Below are 17,294 nucleotides of genomic sequence, written 5' to 3'. Positions count from 1 at the left end.
CATGTACCATTCAACATGATTTGAAGATTGGAGAAGAAGTCACAAGAGCCGAATTAAGTTCAAGATATTCACTCAAGCCGAAGAAGTCCAAGGAAGTGCAAAGGGGAGAATACATTCCAAGAAGACTCAACGGTATCATTTTTAAAATGTATTTAGAGTCCTCTTGATTTTATGTAAAATGCACTTTCAATAGGTTTTCAAATGGTTTTCATACTTAAGTTTTTATATCTTTGAAAACCATACACACACTCAAAAATGTGTTTGAAAACCTAGGACTAAAGCCCAAAGACCATGGCCCAAAATTCCTAATTTTTAAATGTTAAAATGGAATTTTTACCAGGGCCGGTCGGCCGGGGGTCTCCCGGGCGACTGCGACAAGATGGTTGGATTTTCAGTCACGAAAAATAGCGGGCCAGTCAACCAGGTCAATTCGGGCGACCGCGAAATGGGTTCTGTTTCAACAGAACCATTTTGTCATGGGTTTGGGCAGGCGACCGCCGTGGGACGGTCGACCGAGATAGGTTTTTGAGCTTAAAATTTGAGCGAACAGGAAGTCTTCGTCGGATGACCACCATTGTCCGGTCGACCGTGACGGTAAGAAATATACAAATAAAAAATGGCGCCCTATAGGGGCGGGCGACAGCGGTGGCTCCGTCGACCACGACGGTCGAACAAACTAGTCGTTGGGGCTTGCACAGGTTGACTTTTTCAACCCCGTTTTTTACAGTTTTACCCCCAAACGGTCATATTTTCAAATACACTATATATAGATCATTAAAACCTATCTAAATAAGCTTTTGAACATTTTAGAAAGATCAAATCCCATTTTCCTTGAGCCAAAACCTTCTATCAAAATCTAAACCTCTTTGATCTTGCATTTACACATTTTATCAAGAGGAACTCCATAGGCAAAAATCTTTTCTTGGAGTGTTGGTGAGCTATCTAAAGTTTGTAATTCGCCTATCTAAGAGGCAAGAGAGTTTTTCTTTTATTTTCTTCATTTGTATTTGAGGGTCTTCTCTTCGGCCCGGTAACAAAGGTGAAGACGTTGTGAGGGTCTACTCTTCGGCCCGTTAAGAAAGGTGAAGACGTTGTAATAGGGTGTGTCCCCTCATCGAGGCTTTGTGCAGAAAGGGTTTGTTCCCTTTGAAGATCGGAGGAGTCGGGTGTACGGCTTCGAGATTCGCCCTTTGAAGAATCTCATTATTTTAGTGGAGCACCCCAAGGAGGTAAACTTGGAAGATTAAAGTAGGTCTTGTGATAGACCGAACCACTATAAATCTTGTGCCTTGTGGATGCTTTCTCTCCTTATCTTTGCACATTTTGGTGATTGGTAATCTCTACCTCTTTCTTGTATTTATGTTTTATTAAAATAAGGGTTAGAAAAAATAGGCTTAAAGTAATATCTAAACCCTAAATTTCATTATCTTGAATATTTGAATAAGGGTTGGATTAATAAGTGCTTAATTAGTAAATTAATTTTAATAATCCATTTAATTAAGCCCAAAATTTTAATTGACCAATTCACCCCCCTCTTGGGTTGTCACACCGGTATTTCATTTGGTATCAAAGTTAAGGCTCTTAAAGAGATTTTTTAATTTAAAATCTACAACGGAAAGATCCGTGACAATCCAAATGGATTTCGAGTTAGGCCAATCCGCTCTAGTTCCTCCATTTTTTTATGGAATGAATTTTGGAGCTTGGAATGTAAAACATTTTGCCTATCTCAAATCTATAGATTATGACATGTTAGATGTCATTGAAAGGAGATTTTCTATTTTAAGAAAATGTAGTAAAAATGATTTAAAATTATTTTTCTTGAACTCAAAAGCAATGATTTTATTGTGTTGTAGTTTAACCCTAAGCATATTTGAGAAAATTTCAACGTTGTAGTTTAACCCCAAGCATCTTTGAGAAAATTTCAACATGTTTAAATGCAAAAGACATTTGGACCACACTTGAAAATATTTTTGAGAAAAATAGTTGTCCCTTTTCAAACGATAAAATTCTTGAACGAAAAGAGACTCAAAAATCTTTTGCAAGTAAAGAAAATGTTGAAACTTCAATTTCCAATTTCAAGAATTAAATTGAAAGATTAAAAATGAAAATTCATGAAAGTTTAAAAAGGAATGGAAAATTAAGTCATTAAGCAAAATCTTGATAAATAAAAATAATGACTTAATTCAAAGATGTAATGCTTTTGAGAAAGAAAAAGAAAGTCTTGAAATCACAAACAAGGATTTAAATGAAAAATATAAACTTGTTTGTGAAAATAAAGAAAAATTAAAAACTAATTCATCTCATAAGATAAATTGTCTTAAAGATCAATTAAAGAAATAAAATTAGTAAATGAAGAACTCTCTAAAAACAACCAAAGAATACAAGAAAAAAAGGATAAACATGTTTGTCATCATATGTATTCTCATGGTTCTAGTGTTCCTCATCTACCAATATTTATTCTTGTTCATATTGTGGTAGATTAGGACATCACAAATCTAGGTATAAGCTTAGATTTGTGAAGTCAAATAAATTTGTTTGGGTAAGAAAAGACACACTCCCACAAACAAACTTGAGTGGAACCAAAGCAATTTGGATTCCAAAATCCCATACTCAAATCATCATTTGAATCTATTAATATATGGGGTTGTGCTTAATTGCTATATCATATGATTTCTCTCTAGATGCTTTACTTCAATAATACATTCTTTACATCTAGTTTACATGTGCTTGAATGACATATCATTCTATATTTAAGCTTAGATACATATCTTTACACATGATTTAATATAATGTATCTTTGCCCATAGTGCTTTAATGATCACATCATATCCATGCTATAGTCTGTCGGACCCGATCCCGCGAGAATGGCGGCGCGAGTGACGCCATACTATCTTTTGGTCTCTCGTACCCACGCGGTTGGCGTGTGCCATTTATTATTAATTTAATCATCTTTTCTGTGAGCTTGGGATCACTAAAGCAATCTGAATTTCATACAAAAGAGAATGACAGAGTCACCACTTAGATGAGAGATTTAGGACCCATAAGTGACCAGAAATCAAGATTTGTTACCTGATTACGAGAATGGAAGGTATGTGGAGTTACCACTATATGCACAATTCTTGCCCGATAATTCGATCTTCAATTTCAAAAGTTAACTCTCTTGAATTTCTTTTAAATGGCTCATTTAAGTCTATATTAATGTGCGAACTATGTGACATGCATCATAAAATCTAATTTCAATATAATTCCTAATGTGTATTTTGATTTTCTTAATTTGTTTGGATTCAATCTAAGTGAATGTTCTCCTAAAATTCTAATTTGTGAGAAATCCTATATATTTTAATTAATTCAATTAAAAAAACTAACATACAAAATCCCACAATTTGTGGTTGGTCGACTCGTGTTTGGTATGCCATCAAGCATATAAGCTGCCTAATACCCAAGTCTCATTGAGATCAGAGTCGACGCAGTTCAGTGGCCTAAACTAAGTTGTATGCCTAACTCATCTAGGACATCGATTTAGACTGGACAGACTGTTTCAATAATTTTAGAGAGATTATTTAATTCAAGTTGATTACATTTTATTATCTTAGGACTTCATCTAAGATGCTAGATGATCCTATCTAAGTGCAAGACGCTCCCTAGACTAATGGAGGTGGGCCCTACATCTTAGGTTAACTAGGCATGTCCTATAGAGAAAAAGAGGTTAACTAGTGAATCTTAATCTATGGCTTAGTTGCTATCAATAGAAACCAACTGTGATGAAGCTAACTGGACTTCTAACTCTAGGACAACCTAAGACCTAGAACTCAACGAACGTAAGTGTTCCTTAAAGGCTCCTAAGAGGTGTGACCGTGATCCAACGGTTCCAGAAGTGATCTGAGTTTGGGTTTTACCAACCCGGATTAGAAAATTAAGTGATTTCAGTTCTTTTGAAATCCCCTAATGCCTAAAGGTTCATGATAATCTAAAGCTCTAAGGGCCCTTAACCAAACTAAAGATTATGACCAACTTAAGGATAAGATGGCTTTAACCCATTTTAGATGATTTTCGCTTTAAACCTTTACACATTATTATGTATATTCTGTTATGTTTTGATATTCTGAAATTTTCTAAAAATTTTCGGAGTTTTACCAATTTTTAATAATTTTGAGTATTTTAACCAATTTAGCAATGTTCATTGTCTTCTATACTAAATCTCATCCATATTGGTTCAAATTAGTAGAATTACATATCTATCTCATTAAAATTTAACAGGAAAAATTTCGTAATTTTTTACTGAAATTTTCTATTTTTAATAATTTTCTTACAATTCATGCAAAATTTAAACAAAAATTACTAAAAATAGTTAAAAATGTCCAATAATTCTGAAAAATTCAAAACATGCATATCATGGATGAGCATATGACATTCTAGAAGATGGATTCTAGAAACAATCGTTTGATCACAGAACATACGCCCACATGGAAATTGCCTATTTAAACAAAAAGTACTAAAAGTAGTAAAACATGTCTGTGGGACCCGATCCCGCGAGAGGGGTGGTGGCGCGAGAGCCGCCACGCACTATCTCTTGGTCTCTCGTACCCACGCGATTGGCGTGTGCCTTTTATTATTAATTTTAATTCATCTTTTATGTGAACTTGGGATCACTAAGGCAATCCGAATTCCACACAAAAGAGACTGACAGAGTCGCCACCTAGATGTGGGATCTAGGACCCATAATTAACCAGAAATCTAGACTCGCTACCTGGTTACAAGAATGGAAGGTATGGGGATTTATCCACCACATGCACCATTCCTGCCCGATAATCGGTCTTCAATTCCAAAAGTTAACTCTTTTAAATTCATTTTTAATGGCTCATTCAACTCTCTTGTTAATGTGCTATCTATGTGACATGCATCCTATGATCTAATTTCAATGTGAATCCTAAATGTGTATCTTGATTTCTTAATTGGTTTGGATTCAATCTAAGTGAAAGTTCTCCTAAAATTCTAATTTCATGGAAAATCCTAAGTGATTTGATTGTTTCAACAGTTTTAAAAGTGATTAGCCCGAGTCCTCAGATGGTCTGGTATTCATCCAAAGAAGCCTACGTATCCCCGCCTCCACGAGAATCAAGGCAACGTAGTTCTTCGCGCCTATTCTAAGTTATGATGCCTAAGACACCTAGCCCTCTATCCTAAACTCGATCTAAAAGACCGGACCAATTATTAAAGTTTATTGTACGATTATTTAAATTCCAGTGAATTGTGAATTTTAGGACACCCTATATGCCCTAACTAAATGCAGATTAGCCCTACGCTGATGCAGGTGGTTCTTACAACCTATGTGTGACTAGGCTGTATTTCCTAAGGAAAACCAAGGGTGGACTAGCGTATCCTACTCTAGTCATCACTCGGCGATGTGGATCGCCAACTGACCGGACGGAGGCGCTCCTATAACTCTAGGACAGACCTCTAACTCTAAAACAAGCACACAGCAAACAATCAATCAAACAACCTATCAAAAGAAAAACCCTAACTCTAAAATTCTCTATCGAGGAGAAACTCCTAACTCTAGAGGAAGGTCTTTTGAAAACAATATTTTAAAGGTTTTTGAAGAAGGTTTAAAACGTTTATTTACAAAAAAAGTTTGGCTGGACTTGGGATGTAAATCCCAAGCTGCACTACGTACCTCGGAAGAGGATCAAGCCAACGTAGTTCGAAAACGAACTCTCAAACTACGCTTCTAAAAGAAACACTCACACTTCAGATTTTTTAAGGTTTTTTTATATTTTCAAATGTTTTTGATATTTTTAAAGTTTTCAAATGTTTTTGAGTTTTAAATTTCTAATGTTTTTGGATTTTAAAGCTTTTTCAATGCTCAGGACCTTTAGATGTTTTCAATCTTAAAGGGAACACGCAAGAACAACCACAAACTAGGGCAAAGCCCTAAATCCAAAAGGGGAAACCCCGAACAAACAACTAACGTCTCAAAGAGACGAACCATAACAAGAAAGATAGCGTCCCAAGAAGAGAGAAAACGATCCAAGATCCCAAGCAAGCAAAGCTCTAATAAGACTGAGTTAGCCTCTAATTAAAACGAAGTAATCAACAACTCTAAAGGAGAAACTCCTAACTAAAAATATTAAAGAAGGGTACAAATGAGCAAATGAGTCAATGACTCTCTAATAGCGGTGGAAAAACGAGTCAAAGACTCCACTGATAACAACTAAAGGATAGACGAGTCAAAGACTCCCTAAAAGAGATGGAAACACAAGTCAAAGACTCACTGACAACAACATCACACAAACAAATGAGTCAAAGACTCTTATATGAGGCAAAGCATGCCTCCTATGGGTACACCAATTTCGGCCCAGAATGGCATCCAAGGGAGGGAATCGTGCGCTCTTTCCTTGCGCAATTTAATACTTAGGTTATAGCATCTTATTGCCTGGCAGATCTCAGGATTTCCGTGGACAGTAACCTCGGAGCCAATAACATGTTATAGCTTAAATATCTAAATTGTCAAAGATTGGTTGCAATTGGGATACGATTATGGATGCACTGGCCATTTTTCGAGGGAAATCTAAAGACCCTAAGATTTCTGTTTCAATGGATTAATGAGTTAACATGTGACAGAGATTTAAGGTTCTTTAGAAATTTTCAGATGATTTTCAATTAATTTCGGATTTTCAATGGATTTTATCAATTTTAAACATATGAGTGTTTTTACAAGTGAAACTGTAGCAAACGAATTCGAAATGAATCAAAATTTCTACAGCAGTAAGATGGGTATCCATGCAGCTTACGGGATGAATTTTGTGGATTTGTACATTAAGCTCATATTTAATTTTGATTTAACAACAATAAGACCAGATTGCAAAAATAACACAGAAACTACTAGAAATAGAAATCTAAATTCCATGAAATTTCTACATTAGTAAGATATAAGTGAAAATAGCATGCTGTAAGATTTCCATGAATTTAGAAAACTATTTACTATCAGTTTCGGATTTTTTAAATTTCAAACCAGATTATGAATTAACACTACAGCTCATATGAAACAAGATCAAAATCACTTGAAAATTTTACAGAAGCAAGAAGTATAGAATTTAAGACTACTGTAAAAATTTGGAGAATTGTATCTGTGATTTGACATCAGTAACAATTCTCCCAAAATCTGATAATTTTCAAAGAATGCATAAAATAATATACCAAACAAAATCCAAATATTCTCACAAATTCATGGTAGAATGTATCATTATCATATTATTTTCCCACGAAATTTCATTATTTGTGGAATCTGTTTAGTATATCTTTTAGTTTTCTTTGTTAAAAATCATGCAAAAATCCGAAAATATACCAAATAATTCTAAAAAATTCCGAAAACAGTGTACCTACCTGTGATGAGTTCCTCGCCGAATCCAAGAGCCGAAGAAATCCAAAAATCCGGCCGACGTGCGATCCGCTCCGCTTCCTTCTTTGTTTTTATATTTTCCTCTCTCTCTTTCTCTCTTATTTTCTCTCCCTCTCTTCTTTTTTTTTTCCTTCTCCTCTTTTTTTTTTTTCTTCTTTTTTTTTCCCCTCTTCCTTCTCTCCTTTTTTTTTTCTCTCATCACCTCTCTTTATATAGTGAAAAACTTAGTGGAGAGGTGGAAATAAATAATGAGAATGGTGGGTGTGGTGGAGAATAATGGAATATATAATGGTAATGGTGGGAATGGTGGTGGGAATAATGGAATATATAATGGTAATGGTGGGAATGGTGGTGGGGATAATGGAATATATAATGGTAATGGTGGGAATGGTGGTGGGAATAATGGAATATATAATGGTAATGGTGAGAATGGTGGTGGGGATAATGGAATATATAATGGTAATGGTGGGAATGGTGGTGGGGATAATGGAATGTATAATGGTAATGGTGGGAATGGTGGTGGGGATAATGGAATATATAATGGTAATGGTGGGAATGGTGGTGGGAATAATGGAATATATAATGGTAATGGTGGGAATGGTGGTGGGAATAATGGAATATATAATGGTAATGGAGATAATGGTGTTATTTTAAAGGGAAAAATGAAGTTGGTGGAAATGGTAGAGAAAGTTAAGTCATGCTAATGGTGAGTCCCACTTTGTGGGTTCCGCACAAGCGGGTCCCACATCAGCGGGTCCCACACAAACGGGTCCCACACCAGCGGGTCCCACATCAGCGGGTCCCACACAAACGGGTCCCACACTAGCGGGTCCCACACAAACGGGTCCCACACCAGCGGGTCCCACATTCTCTTTTGCTCGGATTCTCATGAATAACCCTTCTCAATACTCAACAGAAAAATACGAAACATGGCGGAAACGACCAAAAATATTTAGAAATGTAACAAACGGACGCGAGAAGGAAAGACATTGGAAAACCGATGGGAAAAAAAAACCCTAATTTCTTAAGGCAGAGCAAAATGGGGTGTCTACATGCCAAGCATAGCGAACTTGGGTCCGGTCAAAATGGGGTGTCTACAGATGCCCCTCTTTGGCAGAGCGTGTGTAACACGCGAATGGCAAAGCTGAACAGACGACACATTTTGACTGACCCAAAAGCAAAACAAATTTTTGGTTTTTTTTCAGCTTTAAAATGATATTCACAAAGATAAAACTCTACCAACAATAGAGAGATAGCCTCTCACTAACTCTTAACTCGGCAACTAAGACATCTCAAAGAGATAGTCTCTCCCTAATACTCATGACTCAACTATCTAAAACAAATACGCAAGGGCTCTATTAAAGCAAACACAAACACACTCTTTTTAACAACAAAGCTTTAAGAAAACTAACACAATGAAATTATTTTTAGAGAATGTAGACCATTATCAATGCAAATATAAATCAATCACCCGAACAAATGTGAAACAATCACTCAAAGAGTCGGTAACACTCTGGGAGCTTCAAAACAATCACCCAAAGAGTCTGTAACACTCTGAGAGTCTCAAAACAATCACTCAAAGAGTCTGTAACACTCTGAGAGTTTCAAAACAATACAGAAATCTTTATACTCAAAGAGCCCTAACTACCCGAAGAGTCTCTAACACTCAAAGGGTCTCAACTACTCAAAGAGTCTCAAACGCACACGAAAAACCTTTATACTCGAAAGAGTCTCAACTACATAGAGAAACCTTTATACTCAAAGAGCCTCAACTACCCGAAGAGTCTGTAACACTCAAAGGGTCTCAACTACTCAAAGAGTCTCAAACACATCAAAGAAACTTTTATACTCAAAGAGCCTCAACTACCCGAAGAGTCTGTAACACTCAAAGGGTCTCAACTACTCAAAGAGTCTCAAATACATCAAAAACTATTTATACTCAAAGAGTCTCAACTACCCGAAGAGTCTGTAACACTCAAAGGGTCTCAACTACTCAAAAAGTCTCAAATCAACACCAAACATTTATACTCAAAGAGTCTCAACTACCCGAAGAGTCTATAACACTCAAAGGGTCTCAACTACTCAAAGAGTATCAAATCAACACAAAACATTTATACTCAAAGAGTCTCAACTACCCGAAGAGTCTGTAACACTCGAAGGGTCTCAACTACTCAAAGAGTCTCAAATCAACACAAAACATTTATACTCAAAGAGTCTCAACTACCCGAAGAGTCTGTAACACTCGAAGGGTCTCAACTACTCAAAGAGTCTCAAATCAACACAAAACATTTATACTCAAAGAGTCTCAACTACCCGAAGAGTCTGTAACACTCGAAGGGTCTCAACTACTCAAAGAGTCTCAAATCAACACAAAACATTTATACTCAAAGAGTCTCAACTACCCGAAGAGTCTGTAACACTCAAAGGGTCTCAACTACTCAAAGAGTCTCAAATCAACACAAAACATTTATACTCAAAGAGTCTCAACTACCCGAAGAGTCTGTAACACTCAAAGGGTCTCAACTACTCAAAGAGTCTCAAAACAAATCAAAACATTTATACTCAGAGAGTCTCAACTACCCGAAGAGTCTGTAACACTCAAAGGGCCTTAACTACTCAAAGAGTCTCAAATCAACACAAAAATATTTATCGATCTTATATCGAGTTCATTGATAGCATAGCGATCTCCTGCCGAGAATAAATGGGAGTGCATGATCTTTGCTGAAAGCAAAACTCAAGTAGATTGATGAGATTTTTAGGTGCTGACTCTCTTTAACAGATGAAAAGCATTCTAATGAGGTTTGAAGGATGCAGGAGTAGATTATATACCCCGCTGGGAATTGAAGTTTATGAAACTTTGACTCCAAAAGAAACAACTTGATCAAGGAATTCAACTCAAAGAGTATGTTCAAGCTTCTCTGGTTTCTATTTGCTAAGAATAGATATCCCAGTTATCATTGTGTAATATCTTTTATGACGCAAGTCATAAAAGATGCCCCTAGTATGATGTGCTTCCATGACAAGGTTTTAAGAAAGCAGAACCAAGGTAAGTAGGAAAAATTTGAGTTTGCATGGGTTCTTTCTTTGGTATAATGGTAAGACCACCTTCACAAAGGCTGAACGTAAGAGTTCTTCATTTTGCTCAGTGCTTGAGGCTTTGATGTTTCAGACAGGTCTGAATAACAAATCTCTTGCCCTTCTTTGATTCTTAAACCAGGATCTACTCTAGATTTTTCTTTACATTTCGGAAGGTGTACACCCATTCTCTCCAGTGCCAAACACTTTTGATTCTAAAAGAAAACAATGAGAAACAAGGAACAGACTCCTGAGGACTCTTTCAAAGAAGACTTACAATATTCATGGGACTTGACTAAATTTTGATTCACTCTTAAATCAAATGTGTTATTTTTAAATGGTAAGGTCAGCCACTCTTAGAGTAGTCTCAAAAACCATGTCAAGATGACCTAATTTCCTCCATCGGGATCTCCGTCATGGTTGTTACCCCTTTCGGATTGCTCGGTCTTAATGCCCCTAGTTTAAAAAGGTGTCAAAATAAGTCTCGCTGACACTACTCGGATTCCAGGATTCTGCCCTGTGCAGAGGTGGCTTCTCCGTCTCCCTGATTTCTCTCTTCAAAAGAAGTCATAACTTTTGCTTTCCAAGCTTTCAGTCTGAAAGACCACTTATCTCAACTTTTGCTTGTACTCAAACTAGGGAATTCTACGTAACTGAGGAACTCCTTCTGCTTCTATTCAACTCAACTGTTCATGGGAAGTCTTTGCCCTTGACTGGATTACCTCTTCAAGTTTTCAATCCAGCAGACCACTACCCTGACTTTTTGCATAAGCTAACTCTTTTGGCTGTTAACTTAGCAAATGTATATCTCTAGGCCGCCCTTTCGGGTTTTCAACCTAGTGGGTCTTCAGACTCTCATTCTTTTCTTTCTGTTTTTCTTTTCATTCGCCTCGAACCTTTGCTTGTTTCACCAGAAGGACTTTCTAGGTGGGCTTGGGTTCGAAAGGGTTGAATACCTAAGGTTCTAAAGATTTGAACCGAATCTGGTCTAGCCAGACTACCTACGTACCCCAAAGATGGAGGATCAGATCCGCGTAGTTCGCTTTGGGATTTTTCAAAGAATGGTTTAGCATTTAGCTTCAAAATTTTCAAAGGGGATTTTATCCCAAGGTTTGACCGAACTTGAATTAATCAAGTTGCCTACGTACCCCCGAAGAGGTGGGGATCAGGTCCGACGTAGTTCGGGTGCATAAATGCCCCGGGTTTATAATGTGTTTGAAAAGAAACATTGGCTTTAAATTGTTGGCCCAAAGGGTTCTCAAAAGGATTTTAAAACGTTAGGATTTTGGCTATAAAAGTTCAAACGCCCAAGGATGGCCTCCTGATGTATTTGATGTATAAGCTCTTTTGCTTAAGGTTCAAAGGCTTAAAAAATTTTCTATGAGTCTGACGGCATGTCAGGCAAAACTTCAACCACTGTGCTCCACTCTCATCTCAAAGATCTTGGATTTATGCTCAAGATTCCACCACTCCTTGTCCGAAAATCTTCTCTCAGTATTTCATCAGCTCCACAGGATGTCTGATGCTTATCTCTTTAAAATTTTACTCTTCAACTGGATGTCTAAAGCAGATGAAGTCTTGCTTTGCTCAACGACAGGGCATTCCCCTGGTTTATCCTTATAGGATCAAGCAAGACTACCTCAAACCCCTCTAAACAGGTTTATCAATTCTTTGCGTTCCTCGGGAGATAAAGTTTTGCCACTCCATCTTTCTCGAGTTTCGAATTTTGATACCACTATCAATGGCTTCGATTTCTTCTTCAAGTGGCTATGCTTGACGCTCTTCCTCTCGTTTGACCATCTTTCAGATCTCGAGGGGAATTTCGTCTGCATTCTCATCCGAGAAGGGGGTCTTGTAGTTGTTTTAAACATTTAATCCAAGAGTGAATCATAAAAATTTGAAGATACAGACTCAAATGCTTTATTGAATTGAAATACTTTGAAGTACATAGATGACTTTGAACGCGCCTCAGTAGGCTCTACATTGAATTTAATCAAAAAGCTAAACACCGACTCTGAACGAGAAAGACTGATTGACATGACACATTTTCTTTTCTTTTTTTTAACATCAACATAACTGAACTTTTCCAAGTTCGAGAGAAGAAAGTTGATGTACACTTAATGAAAGACAAATCTAAAGACACAGGACACTTCTTCAAAGGTAGTGAACCGGCACTGAAAGTTTATAGGTGATACACCTTTCTTCATGATAATGATAATTATAAAGTTCGATCCCGAAGTAGGAATCCCAGAAAAGGCAACTCCACAAGGTCTAGGTTAAATGGGGCAACAAAAGGCTTATGCTGACAATGTGGGTAAAGCAATAGACTGATGTATCGAATGAATTCAGAAATGGTTAGTCTTTTGGAAGAAGGGCTTTTTGTTGAACACAGACTTTTGACTTAGAAGCAATCACACTATCTCAATAGTCATGGGATAAAAATTCTAAACAAATAGAGAAAAGAGTAATCTTGAAATACATCAACGGGTATGTTAATTTGGAAAGAATCCTCAATCTATTCCTTAAGATGTTCTTTGGGTATAACTGTTCTTCTTTTGGGAATGAAAGAGTCAGGAACGATAAACATCCCTAATCAGAATAAGTTTCGATCTCAGCAACGATCATGCACTCAAAGAATACAGGTAAGATCAAACTTTTCCATCAATGATTTCGATATGATCCAAAGGTAAAAGATATATGATAGGTAAACATTGATCAATGAAAAATCAATGGCTCAGATAATAGACCATGGCCATAAGAATGACAAAAGTAGAGTCCAGGGCCAGATCTAAAATCTGAATGATGGATATCAACAACTGTAGATCAATATGATTAGATCAAGATGAGATGAGATAGCATAAGATTGCTTTCAACGGATGGATCATGAATGACTAATCCTATGAGATCTTTGGAAATGAATGGGATTTACATCCTAACCCCAAAGGAAAAGTTTTTTTTAATCTTCGCACATTTTATCAGTGTTACCTGAAGGCATCAATCCTAACCCTAATCTAGCGGAGTGGAGAGAGGATCTCGACTCATGACTTTGTTTGTGTACCTAGGACCGATCGTAGCCATTGAAAGATGGACTACGGCCTAATCTAGACACAAATGGGTAGGATATCCTAAACTAGGCTCACACACACAATTGGGTAAGATATCCTAAACTAGGCTCACACACGTGATGCACATGTGTTCGTATACTACATGCATGTGTGGGTTAATCTAGGGGTAAGGCCAAGAGTTCCCTTAGCGCGAATCTATGTTCGATATACTGTACCAGTGTCCGGTGTATCAGTACGTGAACAAGAGATCCGTTTACGTACCATAAAGGTACTAGGCTAAGGGTGGAATGCTTCTCTAGCACAGAGGCACCAGGTGATGAAATCCCAGTCAACCATGCTAGATAACACTCCGGGTTCCTAAAATAGGACGTGTGTGCATGTGAGATGCAGGGGTTTAGATGAAAGTGATGTAAGTGTGTGCAATAAGTTCGCGCAATCTATGATGCCTTCAGGTTTTGTTAGATTAAGTTTGAGTAAATGTGATGAGAAAATAAAGCATACAAAGTAATCTAACAAGCATAAAAGAGATAGAGTTTTCATGAGCCGGTTGAAATAGATTCAAATGAGTTATCCTTTGGAATTGTAATGAAGTTAGGTTGTCCCCAGCAGAGTCGCCAGTCTGTGGGACCCGATCCCGCGAGAGGGGTGGTGGCGCGAGAGCCGCCACGCACTATCTCTTGGTCTCTCGTACCCACGCGATTGGCGTGTGCCTTTTATTATTAATTTTAATTCATCTTTTATGTGAACTTGGGATCACTAAGGCAATCCGAATTCCACACAAAAGAGACTGACAGAGTCGCCACCTAGATGTGGGATCTAGGACCCATAATTAACCAGAAATCTAGACTCGCTACCTGGTTACAAGAATGGAAGGTATGGGGATTTATCCACCACATGCACCATTCCTGCCCGATAATCGGTCTTCAATTCCAAAAGTTAACTCTTTTAAATTCATTTTTAATGGCTCATTCAACTCTCTTGTTAATGTGCTATCTATGTGACATGCATCCTATGATCTAATTTCAATGTGAATCCTAAATGTGTATCTTGATTTCTTAATTGGTTTGGATTCAATCTAAGTGAAAGTTCTCCTAAAATTCTAATTTCATGGAAAATCCTAAGTGATTTGATTGTTTCAACAGTTTTAAAAGTGATTAGCCCGAGTCCTCAGATGGTCTGGTATTCATCCAAAGAAGCCTACGTATCCCCGCCTCCACGAGAATCAAGGCAACGTAGTTCTTCGCGCCTATTCTAAGTTATGATGCCTAAGACACCTAGCCCTCTATCCTAAACTCGATCTAAAAGACCGGACCAATTATTAAAGTTTATTGTACGATTATTTAAATTCCAGTGAATTGTGAATTTTAGGACACCCTATATGCCCTAACTAAATGCAGATTAGCCCTACGCTGATGCAGGTGGTTCTTACAACCTATGTGTGACTAGGCTGTATTTCCTAAGGAAAACCAAGGGTGGACTAGCGTATCCTACTCTAGTCATCACTCGGCGATGTGGATCGCCAACTGACCGGACGGAGGCGCTCCTATAACTCTAGGACAGACCTCTAACTCTAAAACAAGCACACAGCAAACAATCAATCAAACAACCTATCAAAAGAAAAACCCTAACTCTAAAATTCTCTATCGAGGAGAAACTCCTAACTCTAGAGGAAGGTCTTTTGAAAACAATATTTTAAAGGTTTTTGAAGAAGGTTTAAAACGTTTATTTACAAAAAAAGTTTGGCTGGACTTGGGATGTAAATCCCAAGCTGCACTACGTACCTCGGAAGAGGATCAAGCCAACGTAGTTCGAAAACGAACTCTCAAACTACGCTTCTAAAAGAAACACTCACACTTCAGATTTTTTAAGGTTTTTTTATATTTTCAAATGTTTTTGATATTTTTAAAGTTTTCAAATGTTTTTGAGTTTTAAATTTCTAATGTTTTTGGATTTTAAAGCTTTTTCAATGCTCAGGACCTTTAGATGTTTTCAATCTTAAAGGGAACACGCAAGAACAACCACAAACTAGGGCAAAGCCCTAAATCCAAAAGGGGAAACCCCGAACAAACAACTAACGTCTCAAAGAGACGAACCATAACAAGAAAGATAGCGTCCCAAGAAGAGAGAAAACGATCCAAGATCCCAAGCAAGCAAAGCTCTAATAAGACTGAGTTAGCCTCTAATTAAAACGAAGTAATCAACAACTCTAAAGGAGAAACTCCTAACTAAAAATATTAAAGAAGGGTACAAATGAGCAAATGAGTCAATGACTCTCTAATAGCGGTGGAAAAACGAGTCAAAGACTCCACTGATAACAACTAAAGGATAGACGAGTCAAAGACTCCCTAAAAGAGATGGAAACACAAGTCAAAGACTCACTGACAACAACATCACACAAACAAATGAGTCAAAGACTCTTATATGAGGCAAAGCATGCCTCCTATGGGTACACCAATTTCGGCCCAGAATGGCATCCAAGGGAGGGAATCGTGCGCTCTTTCCTTGCGCAATTTAATACTTAGGTTATAGCATCTTATTGCCTGGCAGATCTCAGGATTTCCGTGGACAGTAACCTCGGAGCCAATAACATGTTATAGCTTAAATATCTAAATTGTCAAAGATTGGTTGCAATTGGGATACGATTATGGATGCACTGGCCATTTTTCGAGGGAAATCTAAAGACCCTAAGATTTCTGTTTCAATGGATTAATGAGTTAACATGTGACAGAGATTTAAGGTTCTTTAGAAATTTTCAGATGATTTTCAATTAATTTCGGATTTTCAATGGATTTTATCAATTTTAAACATATGAGTGTTTTTACAAGTGAAACTGTAGCAAACGAATTCGAAATGAATCAAAATTTCTACAGCAGTAAGATGGGTATCCATGCAGCTTACGGGATGAATTTTGTGGATTTGTACATTAAGCTCATATTTAATTTTGATTTAACAACAATAAGACCAGATTGCAAAAATAACACAGAAACTACTAGAAATAGAAATCTAAATTCCATGAAATTTCTACATTAGTAAGATATAAGTGAAAATAGCATGCTGTAAGATTTCCATGAATTTAGAAAACTATTTACTATCAGTTTCGGATTTTTTAAATTTCAAACCAGATTATGAATTAACACTACAGCTCATATGAAACAAGATCAAAATCACTTGAAAATTTTACAGAAGCAAGAAGTATAGAATTTAAGACTACTGTAAAAATTTGGAGAATTGTATCTGTGATTTGACATCAGTAACAATTCTCCCAAAATCTGATAATTTTCAAAGAATGCATAAAATAATATACCAAACAAAATCCAAATATTCTCACAAATTCATGGTAGAATGTATCATTATCATATTATTTTCCCACGAAATTTCATTATTTGTGGAATCTGTTTAGTATATCTTTTAGTTTTCTTTGTTAAAAATCATGCAAAAATCCGAAAATATACCAAATAATTCTAAAAAATTCCGAAAACAGTGTACCTACCTGTGATGAGTTCCTCGCCGAATCCAAGAGCCGAAGAAATCCAAAAATCCGGCCGACGTGCGATCCGCTCCGCTTCCTTCTTTGTTTTTATATTTTCCTCTCTCTCTTTCTCTCTTATTTTCTCTCCCTCTCTTCTTTTTTTTTTCCTTCTCCTCTTTTTTTTTTTCTTCTTTTTTTTTCCCCTCTTCCTTCTCTCCTTTTTTTTTTCTCTCATCACCTCTCTTTATATAGTGAAAAACTTAGTGGAGAGGTGGAAATAAATAAT

The sequence above is a fragment of the Tasmannia lanceolata genome, unplaced genomic scaffold (assembly GCF_043159265.1).
Source record: "Tasmannia lanceolata isolate RefF3 unplaced genomic scaffold, GAP_Taslan_0.1 ptg000008l, whole genome shotgun sequence".
In the NCBI taxonomy this organism is placed as follows: Eukaryota; Viridiplantae; Streptophyta; class Magnoliopsida; order Canellales; family Winteraceae; genus Tasmannia; species Tasmannia lanceolata.
Note: the sequence above shows the minus strand (reverse complement) of the source record.